We start from the raw sequence: 14,476 nt of genomic DNA, 5'->3' as shown, positions 1-14,476 counted from the left end.
GCTGGAGTCGTGTGTGGCATTTTGGTCACCACCCATTAGGAAGGATGTAATTGCACTGGAGGGAATGAAAAGGATGTTGCATGTGTTGGAGCATTTTAGCTGTGAAGAAAGACTGGAAAAAATCACATTATTTTCTGTGAAGCAGAGAAGGTTTTGTGGGTGAATGGAGGTCCTGACAGAGGCATATAAGATTATGAGAGGTATAGATGGGTTGAATAGAAAGCATTGTTCCCCTTAGTTAAAGCATCAATAACAATAGGGCATAATTTTCAAGAGAAAGACGGGAATATTTTAGAGGTTTGAGGAAAATCGTTTTCATCCAGAGTGTGGTGAAGGTCTGGAGCGCATTGCCTGGGCGGGAAGTTGAAACAGGAAACCTCACAACCTTTGAAAAGTACTTGGATGAGCAGTTGACATGTCGTAATATTTAAGAGAATGGTCCAGTGTGTAAAAATGGAACTAGTATATGTTGCAGTGTATTTTTAGAGGTACAGCCTTAGTGGGCCATAGGACCCCTTCTGTACTATATGATTCCATGACAACCCCCAGCCCAGGCAGCTGTTTTTTTCAGTCATCTCCAGGATTACACCCTTCGTAGTGTGATCCCTTGCGTTGTTCGCCCTCCCAAGTTCATTAGCTCACACTTTTCCTGGTTGAGTTCAATTGCTGTGCTCAGCTGACCAGTCTGTTGATCTCCTCCTGAAGTTTATTCTTCCTGTCTGTCAACCAATTTTGGATCCAGTGTGCCACTTTGCCTTTGATCCCATGGCTGTTATTTACATGGCCATTCCATCGATATCCTCCTCACTAAATTAGCCATTCGCTAGCGATACAGTCATACATCCTGTGTTTAAGCCCAAATGATGAATTAACTTGACAAATTTCAAGGGTCCTTATGGAAAGCCCTGCACAACCCCACTCAAAGCAAACATCCTGCCAAATAGATATCCCTCTACCATCAATCACCCTGTGCTCTTTGCCTCAGCCAGTTTTGGCTCCAGTGTGCCTCTTTGCCTTTGATCCCATGGCTGTTGTTTTCTTGCTCAATCTGCCAAGGGGGACTTTACTAAGCCCACATCAAATGCATAATGTGACCTCATCTTAACAAATCCATAGTGTTTATCCCTGATTATTTCTTGCAAGTACATTCTACCCCTAAGAATGCCTCTTTATAGCTTCACCAGTGCTGAGATTATTCTGACTGGCTTTTAATTTCCTGGTCTGTTCCTCTCTCCGTTTGTTAATAGTGGGGCAATGTTAATAGTGTTTCATTACTTCACGTGCGATTGACAAGGTTTTGAAAATTGCTGCCAGCGGCCCAGATATCTCCTCCCTCACTTCCCCCGCTAGCTGGTATACATTTCAGTTCGCCCTGTAGATGTATCCACTTTTAAAGTTGCTCAACCAGCTGCATCTCCCTGTCTCTTAACCTCTGATGCCTCGAGGTCCTTTGCCCTGATATCTTACTTGCAGTGTCCTTTTCCATTGTAAAGATTGACACAAAATATTCATTGAGGACGGTGCCGATGTTTTCCAGGTCCACACAAAGATTACCTCTGTGAAATGAACGAGGAGATATTAGAGAGGTTTGAGATTTACAATCAAGAAAGAAATTGACAAAATGACTTCCTTGGAGAATCATACAACATCCATTGTCCATTGTTGTAAACAAACAGAAGTTTTTGTTTCCACAGTTGTTTGCAAATAGCCAATCAAGGTAATAAAATAATGTTTTAAGATAATTTACAAAGCAAGGCAATTGAGGAAGATGTATTGGATGTATTGAACTCTCAACTACCTCCCTTAAGTTTAGGAATGTCAGTATTTTTCTTCTGGATAACTTTTGCAGATATCTTCAAACAAGTAGCTGAACCCACAGATTTATGTGACCAACGAAGCCTGAACCTTTTGCTTCACGATGCAGTCCAGATCCCTTGGCAGCTGGGTGAGGTAGCTTCATTTGGAGGCAGCACCATTGAACCAAGTGTCCGCAGTTGCTTCCAACATCTAAGTGTGCTCTGCACCAATTCATATTGTCAAGCGGGTCTACTTGCCAGTATGAATTTTGAGCTCATTTTCGTTTTGTTCACCTGCACATCTGCCAATGTGGTATATCGTATCCATTGCACCCGGTGTGGCCTCCGCTACATTGGGGAAACCAAGCAGAGGCTTGGGAACCACTTTGCAGAACACCTCCGCTTGGTTCGCAACAAACAACTGCACCTCCCAGTCGCGAACCATTTCAACTCCCCCTCTCATTCCTCAGACGACATGTCCATCATGGGCCTCCTGCAGTGCCACAATGATGCCACCCGAAGGTTGCTGGAACAGCAACTCATATTCCGCTTGGAAACCCTGCAGCCCAATGGTATCAATGTGGACTTCACAAGCTTCAAAATCTCCCCTTCCCCCACTGCATCCCAAAACCAGCCCAGTTCTTCCCCTCCCCCCACTGCATCTCAAAACCAGCCCAGCCTGTTTCTGCTTCCCTAACTTGTTCTTCCTCCCACCCATCCCGTCCTCCCATCTCAAGCTGCACCTCCTTTTCCTACCTACTAACCTCATCCCACCTCCTTGACCAGTCTGTCTTCCCTGGACTGACCTATCCCCTCCCTACCTCCCCACCTGTACACTCCTGTCTACCTATCTTTTTTATCCATCTTCGGTCCGCCTCCCCCTCTCTCCTTATTTATTCCAGTTCCCTCTCCCCATGCCCCTCTCTGATGAAGGGTCTAGGCCCGAAATGTCAGCTTTTGTGCTCCTGAGATGCTGCTTGGCCTGCTGTGTTCATCCAGCTCCACACTTTGTTATCTTGCACTATTGATATGGACTGGTTTGTCACTAGAATTTATGACCCAGGCAAAGTGTGTCACGACTTCAGTTGATCTGAGCTCTTATCAGCAGATGGAGCCTCTAGTTAATGCCTCTTCTGAATGCTGGCATCTCCGACAATCCAAATTCCTCAGTACTTCATTGAAGTATTACCCTAAAAATTATGCTTAAATATAAATTACAGCTTGAAGCCATAGCCTTCTAATTTATTGTTGAGAGCTCTACTAGTTTATGACAGAACTAGAACAGACCTGGAATGGATACGGGATGGTTTTCTTGAGCAATATGTTGAGGAACCAACTGGAAAGCAGTGCATCTAAGACTGGGTGCTGTGTAATGAGAAGGGAATCATTGCCAATCTAGCTGTGCAAGATTTCTTCGAGATGAGTGGCCGCAACATGATAGAATTTTTTCAATCAAGATGGAGAGTGTCAGAGTTGATTTGGAGACCAGGGTGCTGCATCTTAATAATGAAAGCTGAAGATATGAGGCATGAAATTAGCCTTGATAGATCACAAAGAGTTGCTTAAAGGGATGACAGTGGATACGCAATGGCAAACATTTAAGGAGCACGTGGGCGGACTGCAACAACTGTTTATTCCTGTCTGGCATGAAAGCAAAATGGGTAAGAGGACCAATCCATGACCTAACAAAGGCAATTAGCGATAGTATCTGATCCATGGAAACAACATTTGAGGATTGGCAGCATAGTAGAATTTAGCAAAGAAGGACCAAGGGATTGATTAAGAAGGGGTAAATGCAGTAAAGTAAGCATACAGGGAACATAAAGACTGACACAGCGTTTCTATAGATACGTGAAGAGAAAGAGACTGGTAAAGACAAATGTTAGGAAGGGGGTTGACCAGTCAAGGGAAGACAGACAGGTCAAGGAGGCAGGGCTGACGCTGGTAGGTAGGAGGTGGGGTGGGGTTAGGGTGTAACCCTAACCCGAACTCTCACCCTAATCTCCACCCCACCTCCTACCTACCAGCATCATCCCCTCCTCCTTGACCTGTCTGTCTTTCCTTGACTGACGAACCTCCATCATAACTCCCCAACAACACTCACCTTTACTGGCTCCAGCGCCGCCTCTTTGATCTGTCTCCACCTATCTTCTCCTCTATCCATCTTCTATCCACCTCCCCTTCTCTCTTTATTTATTTCAGAATCCCCTTCCCCTCCCCCACTTCTGAAAAAGGGCCCAAACCCGAAACGTCATCTTTCCTGCTCCTCTGATACCGCTTGGCCAGCTGTGTTCATCCGGCTTCACACCTTGTTATCTCAGATTCTCGAGCATTGGCAGTTCCTCCCATCTCTGAAATGGTCTGTTGGCCTTCGTTCTGAGAGGTTTCGAGTACAGAAGCCGGAATGTGGTGTTGCAGTTACGCAGCACCTTGGTGAAGCCGCACCTAAAATAGTGTGTGCAGTTTTGTGCTCCTTTTCTGCGGAAGGATGCTGTTGCTCTCATAGTTTATCAGTGCAGCGCATGTTTATCAGCCTGTTTCCGGGAATGGCAGGTCTGATGTATGATCAGAGATTGACTCGGTTAAGATTGTTTTCGCTGGAATTCAAATGAATGAGGTGACTTATAAAATTCGAACAGGACTGGACAGGATAGATGCAGTTCCCAGTGGTGGGTGTGTCCAGAACCAGGGGTCACAGTATGAGGATTCAGGATAGACGATTTCGGAGGTATTTCTTCACCCAAAGAATGGTGAGTCCGTGGAAATCATTACCAAAGCAAGCAGTTCATGTCAAAACATTGAACGTATTCAAGATATGGCTAGATATAACACTTGGGGTGAATGGGATCAAGAGTTATGGAGAGAAAGCAGGATTAGGCTGTTGAGTTGGATGATCAGTCATGATCATGAAGAATGGTGGAGCAGGCTGAAAGAGCCATTTGGCCTCCTCCCTGCTCCTAGCTTCCATGTTTACAATAGTCACTCTCTGAAATGCAAATCTTGAGCAATTGTGCAACTTTGAACTGGGTGCTGGTAGTTTGGTCAGTAACGAAGTTAGGTAAGGCTCAGCAGGACAGTGCTCATTGTTGTTTCTAACATTTTCACCGTGTAGGACTTAGTCCTTGCTCTGCTTCAAGCGAAGAAGTGAGCTAATTGGAGATATCTACAACTTGTTAAGGTTCCAAAGGTTTAAAGTGATGTGGGGATGTGTGGTATTGTTCATAAAGTACATCATGAAGATAAATAAGATAAAAGATAAAAGAATGACGAGAGTAAGATGAGGGCCAATCAAGGACAGTAGTGGGAAGTTGTGTGTGGAGTCAGAGGAGATAGGGGAAGCACTAATTGAATATTTTTTGACAGTATTCACTCTGGAAAACGACAATGTTGTCGAGGAGAATACTGAGATACAGGCTACTCGACTAGCGTTTTGTACAGTCACGGGATTTATAGGGATTGACTTCCGGAGCCATGATGTCATGCTCCAACTGTACAAAATGCTAGTGCGGCCTCATTTGGAATATTGCGTGCAGTTCTGGTCGCCCCATGACAGGAAAGATGTTGAAGCATTGGAAAAGGTGCAGAGGAGATTTACCAGGATGCCGCCTGGTCTGGAGCACAGGCCCTATGAAGAAAGGCTGAGAGACTTGGGTTTGTTCTCATTGGAGAAAAGGGGGGATTTAATAGAGACATATAAGATGATCAGAAAATTAGATATTGTGGACAGTGAGAGTCTTTTTCAGAGGATGATGATTTCAGCTTGTACAAGGGGGCATAGCTACAAATTGAGGGGTGATAGATTTAAGACAGATGTCAGAGGCAGGTTCTTTACTCAGAGAGTGCTATGGGCGTGGAATGCCCCGCATGCCAAAGTAGTTAACTCAGCCACATTAGGGGCATTTCAACAGTCCTTGGATAAGCATATGGATAATGATGGGATCGTGTCAGGGGAGGGGCTTAGATTAGTTCACAGGTCGGCGCAACGTCGAGGGCCGAAGGGCCTGTTCTGTGCTGTATTGTTCTATATTCTATGTTCTATAATGGATATCACAAGTAGATGACTGATGTGTATAGTGTGCATTGTCAAATGGTTCAAATTTTAGAACTGAAAAGTGCCTGGTCTACCTCAAATTGCCATGGAAAACCAAAGCTTCTCAAAAGTTTGAGCTTAAGCAAGTAAATCATGCTGCTGCTGTATAGTGGTTATGTGAATGGTATTTTCCCCTAGCAGTATGCTGTTGTCAGTCCAAAAATAATTCTCATTGCATTGACCAACATTGTCTATGAAATTTGCAGCCAGTCTTATGCCAGACATATAGGTCATATGTGATAATGATTGGCCGACTGAAAACTGCTTGTTTGTAATGAGCAGAGCACACCGCACCGGCATGTGTGAGATGCTTTCTCTTTTCCACAACCAAGGACCCCAACATGGTTCGCAGAACTTTCACTTTGATCCATTTCACAAAATTCGGCCCTCATCCATTCCACCTATCCCAGAATCATAAATTCTCCTTATTCTCAGCTTGTCCCTCCATCAACCTCTGCGTTCAGCAGATTATCTTCCAGCATCTTCACCAGTATCCCCTTTCAGCATTCCAAAGTGACCATTCCCTCTGTAGTCCACTCCTCAGTCACCAAGCAAGGTCCCAAATACACTTGTAAAGTGAAACAGCGATTTACCCGTACTTCATCTGTTCAAACATACAGGTATATTCAATTTTTCCAGTGTTTTCTCTGCAAAGGGGAAATGATACATTGATTAGGTGATTATCCTGCGGTACACCCTCATTCAGTCCACAAGCATGACCTGAGTTCCTGTTCCTTGCTGTTTTCATTTTCTATTTTGCTCCCACTTGGACCTTGGCTGTTCATCCTTCCCCTGAAGAATTTCATGCAATTTCATGAATATTCACTACATTCTCCAAATTCCCAAAGCTACCTCAACCACACTTCCACACATATTGTTTCTTGTAAGGTCTCCCTTCCATCTTCCCTGATTCTTGGCCTCTATCACATCTGTCCTGACAAACAAACAAGCCTTCACTTGCAGAAGTCCAAAGTGAAACACCTGCTATTAGCAGGGGCTGTTCAGTCATGACCAGTTTAAGATAAACAGTTGAACTTTTAACGGGGCTCATTTGCACCTGCTAGAAGTGACATACATTGACAGTTCTATTTATGTCTCTAAGTTATATTTATTCACTGCTTCACAGTGGAAGGACACAGTGGAAGGATGGCAAAATGGTCAACTCAAGGATGAATCTTGGGGATGTTTACTAATAATTGCACAGTGTTTAGCATCAACAGCAAGATGTCGATAATACTCGGGCTTGGACTGATGAGTGCCAAATAATGTTTGCACCACAGAGGTGCCAGGCAATGATCATCTCTAACAAGAGAGAATCTCACCATCTTCCTTTGTTGAGTTTCAACACTGAAATTCTGTTATCAACTTCATGGGTGTTACTACTGACTTGAACCTGCATGAGATAAGCCATATCAATACTGTGGCTACAAGAGCACGTCTGGGAATCATGTGGTTAGTATCTCCTCTCCTTTCTCCCCAAAGCTTGTCCATCTCTGACAAGGCAAAGTTGGGAGTGTGATGGAATATGATTGCCTGGATGCCGCAGCTCCAGTAACACTCAAGAAGCTTGATGCCATCCATGCTTGATTGGCACCATTTCCATCACCTCAACATTGATGTTTGTCTACTGCTGATAGACAATGGGGGCATTGTGTACCATCTACAAAATGCACTGCAATAACTCATCTGACAGCAGTTCCCACTAGAAAAACAAGGGTAGTTCACCTGTATTGGGTACGTGTGACTACAATAAATCAAATAAATCAGATCAAATGCTGGGCCAGAATCCTGGCCATTCCTATCTATCAGCCTTGTGCAGGGTATCTATCCCAGATGAACACTTGCGGTCCATGAAGTTAGTTCAGTGCCTTTGCAACAGTGATAATGTGTGACCAATGTATGCTGGCCTTGCGCAGGACCAACAGAGAGCCATACAAATGATATAAACCAGAAGGGAGCCATTCAGCCATCTTTGTCCATGCTGACCCATAGACATCTGATGCCTTTTTTCATCCCAAATTGTTACAAACGTACATGGACCTGCAGCACTTAAAGTGCAGATCCAGGTACTTCTTAAAAGAGTTTAGAATCTCTTAGTCCAACACCAATTCAGGCAGCAAATTCCTGACACCCATCACCCTCTGCATAAAACGGATTTTCCCACATCCCCTCTAACCCTTCTGCCACTTAGCTTGACTCTGTAACTGCTGATTTTTGAATTCTCTGCCAAGGGAAGCAGCTTCCTCCTGTCTACACTAACTCTACCCTATCGCTGCCCTTCACTGTTTTGTATACCTCAATCATGTCATCCCTCAGACTTTTCTGTTCCAAGGAAAACAGCCTTATATTTACAATTCTCCAGCTTTGGCAATATTTGAGTAAATCTTTTCTGCACTGTCTCCAGAGTTATTATATACTTCCTGGATTGTGATGAACACAACTGCACACACTACTCCAGTTGTGGCATCATCAGTATCCTGTACAGTTTTATCATGATGTCCTTACTTTGGTAATCTACACTTTTCCCAATGAGGCAAAGCATTCCCTGTGCCTTCGTCAGAACATTACTGACCTGTAGTGCTACTTTTAGGAACCTGTTCACTTCCATGCTTAGATCCCCCACTTCATCTACCCCTCTCAGTATGTTCCTATTTATTGTGTATTCCCTTTATGTCCTCATGAAAAGCAATGCATCACACTTGTCAGAGTTGTGCTCCATCTGTCGCTTTCCTGCCTTCTCCGCCAACCCATCTAATATCATTTTGGAACTTGGAGCTATCCTCTGTCCTATCCACCTTACATCCAATTTTTCAGTTGTCTGCCAATTTACCAATTGTGCCCCCCATGTTCAAGTCTGAATCGTTCATCTATAAAATAAATTAAAGGGGCCCCAAAATCAAGCCCTGTGAAACACCAATGGAAATTGCTTTCCGTTCATAAGCACAGCCATGAACAATTACCCTTGTTTCCTGCCACGAAGCCGATTAGTCAACACATTACTCCGTATCCCATGACCCATGAGCTTTCACTTTTTTGCACTTCTCAGGTGGGACGTTATCATTTGCTTTGCTAAAATCCATGTCGACAAATTCATTGCGCAACCCTCATCGATCCTCCTTGCCACTTTCTTAAAGAATTCAACTAAATTTGTAAGTAATGACCTTACCTTGACAAAGCCGTGCTGACTACCCATGACTAGTCCATGCCTTTCTCAGTTAGTTTATTTGATCTCTCAGATCGATTTTAAAATTTTCCCACCACTAACATAAGACAAGCAGGCTTTTAATTGTTTGGCATTTCCTTCGTACCCTTTATAAACAATGGAACCACATTTATATTCCTTCTCTAATTGATTTAAAACAAAATTTGCCCTGAGGATGATTAGTTTAGTCTTGCATGTGCTGGTGCTACCCTCCTAATGGAGGAAGGGGGACTTTTCATCCAAATTCCCTACTTGTTTCCTTTGTTTTAATTTTCTTTTCTTGTAAATATTTCACCCAGTTCCCTTTTAGGTGAAGCACTAGATTTTGCTTGAATAGTCACTTGCAGTAAAAGCATTCCCTATTCCATTATATGGAAACTTTTCCTCTAACTTTCCCATCATTGTTGTGTGAACAAATCCTGGCCTGAATCACAAGAAACAAACTGTGTCTCTTCAGAATTTTTTTTTGTTTGTTAGGGGTCTTACCTCATGAAAAAACAAAAATCAAGCTCTGTTTTTCTGAAACTGGAACAGCAACATTAGAAGCTGCAAGTTCTTCAGTATGTTTGGGAGATCTAGAGTGAATTGTCCCGGTAACCAGATGTTCCACAACATGGTTCTGTACTCGTGACCATTGGCCTTGAGATTGGTCTCATCTGTCCAGTATTGGAGAATCAGCCTTTGCCTGCTAGAATAGACCAATCATAAAGTCACCAATTGTAAGAGATGCAGTGTTTACCTTCTCTGCATTTGACCTTACTATTGAAATTTTTTTTACAATTATGTGGCTTCTGTCAGATGCTAGTAACTATTTGGAGCCACAGGTGAGAGCTGGTGAAGGTGAGGATGAACCCAGCATGAGCTGCTCAAAAAAAAAGTGAATCAAACAATTTTTTTTGCCCTCTCTCTTAGTCACTCCAAATCCTCTTGAAGCATCTTTGTATCTTCCTCTCAATTCTCATTTCCAACCAGTGATGTGATTTGTCAGTCACGGTGTTTTTCTGTAAATATGCCCATCTTCATCCTTTGTCCCCATCCACAGATTAGCACATTTAATATGAAGAACATAATATGAAAAACATATAGACCACATCAGATGAATTTCCCTCTTCAACACTTCTGATATCTGATAAATAGAGGCCTTCTAATGGGCATTAACATGTTGTGTCAGCATTGCTTGACTGATGCTTAAGGTTGCGGTGGTAATTAGTCTTTCTGCATTAAATATACTTTCAATATTAGAAACTTAAGTGATTGACTACTTCATTGGAACCTAATACAATTATCAGTGTTCTTTTTTTTTGACAGTGCTGATTGATTGGATTTATTAAATGGAAATGTACAGTGTTGCTTTCAAATGGTGATAATTTCTTAATGGAATTTCACGTGCAGGCACTCAGACATGAACTAATGGATAAGGAGGAGACAATCATAACTGCTTTGGATTCAGCCCATAGAAGGGCCAGAGGAGTCGCGCTGACACCTTCATGTTTAAACAGGTCAGCCACTTAATCTATTGCAGGAACAACCACTTTTCTGCAGAACACTTGGCTTTATAGAGCAGTAAGAGATTAGAAATAAAGTAATGCTAAACTGGAGAGTGAGAAATAATGCAGGGACTCGTATGTTATTTAAAGAAACATGTTACAGCGCATGACAGAAGATTCTGTGACAGTTACTTAGAATTGTATGTTGTGGGAACAATTGAAAATGTTTCCACTCACCTAGTGATTGTGGTAACTTCAAATTATTAGAAAATTTATAGATCAGCATCTTGAAATATTTTTTTTTCATTTTCACAAAACGTTACATGACTTTACGTTCTGCAATGTGTTCTTAATTACCATATTCAAAAGCAAAAAGCATGTGTTTACTGTCCTACCATATTTTGGTGATGTATTGATGTGTCTCATTTTCAGAGGACACTTTTCTGCGTGCCACTAGATGTATATCAGCCATACCAAAATGCTGCCTTTGCCTGAGACAGGGAAGATGAAATGACTTTGGGGAAATGGAGAATCATTCATGAATCCAGTTACTTTCTGATCTGACAGCTTTGTGGCATCTGAATGGATAACAATTTGATCTGGTAATCTCAATTGATAGAGTGCAAATGTGTAGTGATGCATTTTGGGAGCTCTGGTAAGTGAAAGATGTTCACAATGACTAGTAGATCCCTAGAGAGCACTGAGAAACAAAGGGACCTTGGTGTCCAAAAGCAAGAGTTCATGCCCTCTGCTTCTGGCCTTTCAGGCAATGTTGGATCCAACACTCCACTGAGCCTTAGATCCCATGAGCTCTTGTTTTGTTGACCAGTCTGCTATCACTGACCTTATCAAAAACATATAGACCACATCAGATGAATTTCCCTCTTCAACACTTCTGATATCTCCTCAATAAAAATTAGATAAAATTTGCAAACCATGGCATTACCTCAACAAAGCCATGCTGACTATCCCCGAACATTCCATGTTTCTCCAAGTGCAGCGACATTTTGTCCCTTAAAATTCTTTCTGATAACTTCCCTACCACCAAGGTTAGACTGGCTTGTAACTTCTGGATCTGTCCTTTCTTCTTTTATATAAAAGTATGAGCGGTCCTCTGGCACCTTAGCTGTGGCCAGAAATGACTTGAAAAATCTTTGCCAGGACCTTTGATATCTCCTCCCCTGCTTCATAAAGTCATGCAGTATAGAAACAGGCTCACTTGATCAACATCAATGCCAACTAACAAACATCAAACTACTGATCCCATTTACCTGCACTGAGTCATTACCTACCATACCCTGGCCCTTTAAATGCTCATCTGTTGCTTCTTTAATATTGCAAGCGTATCTGCCTTCTCCACCTTGTCAGGCAGCATATTACATGTTTGTATCGCTTTTGGTGAAAACACTTGCCTCAGATCCCCTCTAAATAGCTGACAGTTCACCTGAAATCTATGCCCCCTGACTTAAACTCGTCTACTGGTTCTCACAATCAATCTATGCCTCCTCATAATTTTGAATACGTCGATCAGATTTCCCCTCAGCCTCCTCTGCTGCATGGAAAACGCACTTAGCCTACCAGTTTCTCCTCATAAAACTTGCATTCAATCACAAAACAACACCCTGAAACATATACTATCAACCAACCTGGCCAACATCTCTGTCTCCGGCTTGCTACAGTGTTCCAGTGAAGCCCAGCACAAGCAGACAGAACAACACCTCATTTTCTACTTGGGGACCTGACAGCCCTCCAGACTTAATATTGAGTTCTGCAATTTTAGGGCCTAAACTCTCCCATATCCCAGCGCCCCCACCCCACACACCAGGCTTTGTTACCACGCAGCCTGCCACTACACACTCCCTGTTGTTAGTGACTAACAGTCCCCATTGACAACTTCCCAGCCTGATCGTTAGCAACTCCTTTATCTGTCCACCTGTCTTTCTCTCTCTTTGGGCTCTATCCTATTGTTTACTCCCTCCCCACCCTCCTCCCTATTTTCGGCATAGAAACTGATGTTTTCCCAGCCACCATCAGTTCTGAGGAAGGGTCACCGGACTGGAAATGTAAACTGTTTTTTCCTCCAACATATGTTGCCACACCTGCTGAGCTTTTCCAGCAACTTTGTTTTTGTTCGTTGTTTACAGCATCCGCAGTTCTTGTGGTTTTTATCACTAAACCTGTCAGACTCATCAATGCTCTCTAATGCTCCAACTTGTTGCTCAAATTGCTCCAATAAGAGGCACCTGCTGTACACATGGTCATGCAGACCAGCAGGAGCACTCAGCATTTGACATGTAGCGTCGGATGTACCAATCATGGGTCAGATCTTAATTCCAGGCATACCTTAGCTCAACAGAACACGGATCTTTGCTTTTAATTTACTCATTCTCCTGCTTAATTGTAGGGGACAAAAACCAGTGTTCACTCTCAGGTCTCTGCTGGTATGCCTGCTTTTCAGGGAGAGCCTTATCTCACCCACTCCTCTCAATAACATTCTCTGACTGTCACTGGGCCAACCCTCTGCTCTCAGTAACACTGTCTGCCCGTCACAGGGCCCTCACCCCCTCCTCTCAGTAATACTGCCCGTCACAGGGCCCTCGCCCCCTCCTCTCAGTAATACTGCCCGTCACAGGGCCCTCGCCCCCTCCTCTCAGTAACACTGCCCGTCACAGGGACATCACCCACTCCTCTCAGTAATACTGCTTGCCACAGGGCCCTCACCTGCTCCTCTCAGTTATGCACTGACTGACTGTCACAGGGCCCTCACCCCCTCCCCTCAGTAACACACTCCGTCACAGTGCCCTCAGACTGTCACAGAGCGCTCACCGCTCCGCTCAGTCACACTGCCAGTTACAGGGCCCTCACGCGCTCCTCTCAGTAACACTGCCTGTCACAGAACCCTCACGCGATCCTCTCAGTAACACTGCCCGTCACAGGGACCTTACCCGCTCCTCTCAGTAACACTGCCCGTCACAGGGACCTTACCTGCTCCTCTCAGTAACACTGCCCATCACAGGGACCTTACCGCTCCTCTCAGTAACACTGCCCGTCACAGGGACCTTACCCGCTCCTCTCAGTAACACTGCCTGTCACAGGGCCCTCACCCGCTCCTTTCAGTAACACTGCCCGTCACAGGGACCTTACCTGCTCCTCTCAGTAACACTGCCCGTGACAGGGACCTTACCTGCTCCTCTCAGTAACACTGACTGTCACAGGGCTCTCACCCGCTCCACTCAGTCGCACTACCTGTTACAATGCCCCTACCCGCTCCTCTCAGTAACACTGACTGTCACAGGACCCTCACCCGCTCCTCTGTTACACTGACTGACTGTCACAGGGCCCTCACCCGCTCGTCTCAGTAACACTGACTGATTGGAAAGGGCGCTCACCCACTCCTCTCAGTAACATCCCCTGACTGTCACTGGGCCCTCACCCGCTCCTCTCAGTAACACTGCCCGTCACAGCGCCCTCACCCACTCCTCTAAGTAACACAACTGTCACAGACCCCTCACCCACTCCTCTCAGTAACACTGCCTGTCACAGGGCCCTCACCCGTGCATCTCAGTAATACTGCCTGTCACAGAGCCCTCACCCACTCCTCTCCGTAACATTGACTGCCTGTCACAGGGCCCTCACCCTCTCCTCTCAGTAACATTGACTGACAGTACAGGGCTCTCACCCCCCCCTCCTCTCATTAACACTACCTGTCACAGACCCCTCACCCGCTGCTCGCAGTAACACTGACTGACTGTCACAGGGCGCTCACCCCCTTCCTCAGTAACACTGTCCGTCACAGGGCCCTCACCCACTCCTCTCAGTAATACTGTCTGCCACAGGGCCCTCACCTGCTCCTCTCCGTTACACTGACTGACTGTCACAGGGCCCTCACCCCCTCCTCTCT

General features: G+C 44.5%; 1 long non-coding RNA gene across 2 annotated transcripts in view; it reads left to right on the top strand.

The window, feature by feature from the left end:
* LOC132209236 (uncharacterized) overlaps window positions 1–13,491 on the top strand; it is a 43,032-nt gene extending 29,541 nt beyond the window's left edge. For both annotated transcript variants that reach the window (XR_009445328.1, XR_009445327.1), the window contains 2 exons: window positions 10,481–10,587; window positions 11,008–13,491. This is a non-coding gene — a long non-coding RNA (uncharacterized LOC132209236). The remainder of the gene's footprint in view (window positions 1–10,480; window positions 10,588–11,007) is intronic.
* Window positions 13,492–14,476: the final 985 nt, after the last annotated feature.

Source organism: Stegostoma tigrinum, unplaced genomic scaffold (assembly GCF_030684315.1).
Source record: "Stegostoma tigrinum isolate sSteTig4 unplaced genomic scaffold, sSteTig4.hap1 scaffold_73, whole genome shotgun sequence".
NCBI classification, from domain to species: domain Eukaryota; kingdom Metazoa; phylum Chordata; class Chondrichthyes; order Orectolobiformes; family Stegostomatidae; genus Stegostoma; species Stegostoma tigrinum.
Note: the sequence above shows the minus strand (reverse complement) of the source record. Positions and strands in the feature narration are given on the sequence as shown.